Genomic DNA, 4,631 nt, shown 5'->3' on the forward strand with positions numbered 1-4,631 from the left:
GGTAATTCCTTGAAACGCTCTCTTTGGGGATGGATCTGCAGTTGCTGGAAATTCCTCCCCTGGAAGCTCAGCTGCAGGGCTCAGCTCTCTGTGGCCCTGATGGGCTCCAGCCTGGCAGGGGTGGCACACCGTGACACCTGGGCACCTGGTGAAGCCTCTGCCTCCCGAGCAAGCAGTGCCACACACAATTCCCTACAGGAACTGCTCTGGGAGCCACAACAGATGGAGAAGACAAAGCAGCTGGGTCGCTGAGGGAGATGGGTTTTTAACAGAGCTACAAATAATGTCAGTAAGAGCAGAAATGCAGCGGGATGCCCCCTGGAACACTCAGCAGCCACAGGGGCAGACAGGGGGACGGGAGGGAACCAGGCAGGCAGCCCTTGGGGTGTTGCTTGATGAAGACTGTCCCCACCTGAGGAGAACCCTGTGGGGCAAAGCCCCTGCTGTGGTATCAGCTGCTGGGGATGGTCCCTGCTCCTGCAGAAGCCAGAGAGCAGCTGGAGAAGGGCTGGGCACAGCTCTCACACCACCCTGCAGGCACCACACACGTCCAAAGCAGCAGCTCTGAAAGCCAGCTTATATCTGGGAAAATCAGGAACTCACAAAAGGAGGGAAATAATAAACTTCTTATAAAGCAATTCCTCTAAAATAGCATTGTGTCCTAACCCCCAGGAACCACAGGCTGAGGGACCAAACCTTGTTCCTCCAGGGACTGAGAGCACCATTTGGTATCAATTTTCCATCTGACTGCTCCTTTTTAGGAATTGTTTCTCGTGCTCCCAGGGAGCCACCGAGCACAGGGAGCAGGGATCTGAGCTGGCTGCACAGCAGCACCCCGAGCCCCCCAGGCCTGGGTGCCAGGGGGAGCTCCCTGCTGCCATGGGGGCATTTCCCCACTGGGGAAGGGAAACGGGGGCTCCACGTGGGGCTGCACTCTGGCTTGCCCCAGCAGAGCCGAGGTTTGGGACACAAACAGCCACGGGGAGGTGGCACTGGGGTGACTTGGGAAGCCCTGTGCCCACGGCAGCAAGGATGGGGCACCCCAAAGGGACGGGCTGAGCCCCAGGCTCTCACTGCCAGGGCGCTGGGGCACCTCAGTCAAAACAAGAGCCCAAAGCAAGAAGCACAGGGGGTTTTGTTTCCCCTTTTGAAGGGCAGGAGAATTTCTGGCAGCCCTGGCTGGAGGAACTTGTGCACAGACAGGCTGATTCCCAGAAACGGGCCAGCCCCGACTGGTGACGGGCAAGGCAATAAAAGGAAGCTCCCGTGTCCTCAAGAGCAGGAGGACACTCAGTCACACTCCTTCAGTGAGGCACGAAGCACTGCAAAGTTCAACATCCAGCACAGCCCTGAGAGCCCAGGCTCCTCTGCCAAAGCCTCTGTTTGCTCTCTGCCACAAAAACACACCCAGCACGGCACGGAACCCGTTCCCACCAGGGGAGGGGACTCCCAGGGCAGGGCCCAGCCCGGGGGTGATGCTGGGGACACTCGGTGCTGTCCCTGGGCTGTGCTGGCACGGGAGGGACAGGGGCAGGGATCCCTGCAGGGCCGGGCACCTCCTGGGGGACAGCAGAGGCTGCACAGAGGGCAGGGCACTGCCAGCACCTCCAGCTCTGAGCCACCCTGAGGAGCTTTAAACAGCAGCACAGAGCCCCTCGCCAGTGTGGGGAGCAGATCCCAGGCTGAACCCCAAGCTGCACACGGGAGGCGATGGTTTGAGCTGGATGCTGCACCCCAGAGCCCTGCCCAAGGGTTAAAGGCAGGCAGCTCAGGAGCTCAGGCAAACCCCGCAGTGCCCGGGCGCAGTCCAGGCTCTCCTCCAAAACCACACGAGCTGCTTGTCTTCCCTCCAGCAATTTTCTCCCAGACAGAGAGGTTCATTGTGGCCAAACACAAGAGAAAGCAGGTACCACAAGTCACTTCATGTCCTGCAGGCATCGCCTGCCTGGATTTTGGGTGCCACACTGCAGGGACATAAAGCTGGGTACAGCTGCCAGGATGGACAACACTTCCCCATCAAACACCACCATAGCACCCCTAGAACTGCAACAGCTCCACATTGCTCTGTTTGGCTGGTTTTGGGGTTTTTTTGGGTTCTTTTTAAGCAAGAAGAGCCTGAGCTCTGCCCCAAGAGACACATCTGCCCACAGCCACCCCAGAGCCAGCCCTACTCACCACCCTGCATCGCTGGGGACTTGGTCACTGCTGGAGGAGCCTGCGTGCAGGGGACCAGAGGCACAGCCCAGGAGGGACCTGGCTGCCCTGAGGAGCAGCAGCAGAGCAAACACAGCCCAGAGCAGAGGCTCGCTGGAGGCCGGAGCTGAGCCCTCTGTGCCCAGCAGGGTTTTACCCAGCACAGCTAACCATGAACACCTGGCAGTGATGGGGCACAGGTGAGGGGACAACACAGAGGTTGCTGCTGCTGCAGGAGGCTCTGCCCTGTCCCCAAACCCCTGCAGCCCCAGAGGATGGCCAGGCTGGGGGGGCTGCAGGAAAGGAGGGGTAGAGATGGATACAGGAACGGGAAATCCTCTGGGCTGTGTTTATAAAAGCCCCCCAGCCCCAGTGTGGATGGAGAGGGCTGCGTTATCTCTTTTCTCCCTTCCAGAGGAGACAGTGGAGCCTCTGTCACATGGTGGGGGAAGGCACACCAAGCCCTGACAGCTCCCCCTCGGTGATGAAGTGCCTGGAGGATGGAGATGACTCCTTCATTTCCCCTGGCTGCGCCAGGCCGGGTGAAAGGCGGCTCCCACAGTAAATCGAGATTGTTGTGATGATAACCGAGCCTGTGGGGGCCAATTAAAATCCTCGGGAGAGGGGGAATGACTTCAACCTGGCCTGGCACAGGGAGGGAGGGTGCAGCACCAGGGGCAGCCCTGGACGCCCTGTACGAGGGAATTGGCAAGGGACAGTGACTCAGGGCCAGGGACGGGCTCGGCGCTGCGAGGAGCATTTTAAAACGAGCTGGAAAAGTCACGAGCAGCCAACAAGGTGACTGAAGTACAGGAGGAAGACAACCTGGGTGCTGCGTGCCGATGGACAGACAGACACACGGCGGGGTTTGGGGCAGGGGATCGGTGCCGAGCATCCCAGGGCCCCCTGTCCCCCAGGAATAGAGCCCCTGTCCTCCAAGGATCAGACCCCTCTGTCTCCCAGGATCAAACCCTCTGTCCTCCAGGATCAGTCCATCTGTCCCCCACCCCCCGTCCCCCCTGTCCCCTCTATCCCCCTCTGTCCCCCAGGATCAGACCCTCTTTCCTCCCCTTTTTCGGGTCCCCCTGTCCCCCAGGATCAGATCCTTGTTCCCCTCTGTCCCCTCATGTCCCCCTCTGTCCCCTCTTGTCTCCCCCTGTCCCCCCGTCCCCCCTTGTCCCCCTCTGTCCCCCCTCGTCCCCCTCTGTCCCCTCTGTCCCCCTCCCCCGTCCCCCTCGCCCCGCATCGTCCGCGGCCCCACAGCGCCCTCGGGCGGCCGCAGGCAGCGCTGCAGCTCCCGGAGCTCCCGCACCGCGCTCCTCTGCGGAACCCCAAAAACACCCGCCAAGGCTGCGAAACCCCAAAAAACACCCGCCAAGGCTGCGAAACCCCAAAAAGCACCCGCCAAGGCTGCAAACCCCAAAAAGCACCCGCCAAGGCTGCAAAACCCCAAAAAGCACCCGCCAAGGCTGCGAAACCCCAAAAACACCCGCCAAGGCTGCGGAACCCCAAAAAGCACCCGCCAAGCCTGCGAAACCCCAAAAAACACCCGCCAAGGCTGCAGAACCCCAAAAACACCCGCCACGGCTGCGGAACCCCAAAAACACCCGGCAAGGCTTCTGCTCAGAGCGGCGCGCCCGTGCTTTATTCGCGTTCGCTTGCCCGACTGCAGTTAGCACCGTCAAAGCCTCCCCCAGGCAGCCCACGCGCGCTGCGCCCTCCGCGTCCCGGCTCGGCGGGAGCCGCTCTTTGCCCCGGGTAAATTCGGATTCAAGGGCAGAGCGAGCTCACGGCTGCAGTTTAAGAATCACTGTCCGTGGGGTTCGTGCCGCGGAGATAACCCAGCAGAGGTGGACACCAGCAGGGACAGGGCCGGCGCTGTCACAGCTGCCAGGCACGCTGCGGGAGCTCAGCCCAGGAGCGAAGTGCCACCTCTCCCTGCTGTCAGCTGGGCTCCATCACTCCGTTTCCATGGTCAGGCTGCAGGACGGGGACACGGCCAGCGAGGAGTGCGCTGGCCCAGAACCGTGTTTATGTCCTGTGCTCTTCCTGCCCAGTAAGAGGAACAAAGGTGTGAGAGAAAAGTGTTGTTCACCCCGCTAGAAAGTCACAGGGCTGTCCTGGACAAAGGTTTCCAGACCCCGTGAGCTTCCATGTCACACACAGTGCTGCAAGTCCTCTGCTCCAAGCCAGAGCAGAGATTCCCCACCCCTGTCTCATCCTTGCCAGATGCTCCAGCACTAGCCCCGTTGGTTTTCCCAAACTCCTGTCTGGAATTGGGCAAGGCAGATGTGGTAGACAAATACAGGCTAGTCATTTTCCAAAAATACTCCTGGGCTTTGGGGTTCCTTCCCACCAAAGTGTGGCCCAAGACCACCCACCCCCCGGCCACATCCAGCCCCAGGTCACCCAGCACAGCATTTCAGAAATCTGCAATA

The sequence above is a fragment of the Motacilla alba genome, chromosome 15 (assembly GCF_015832195.1).
Source record: "Motacilla alba alba isolate MOTALB_02 chromosome 15, Motacilla_alba_V1.0_pri, whole genome shotgun sequence".
Classification (NCBI taxonomy): Eukaryota; Metazoa; Chordata; class Aves; order Passeriformes; family Motacillidae; genus Motacilla; species Motacilla alba.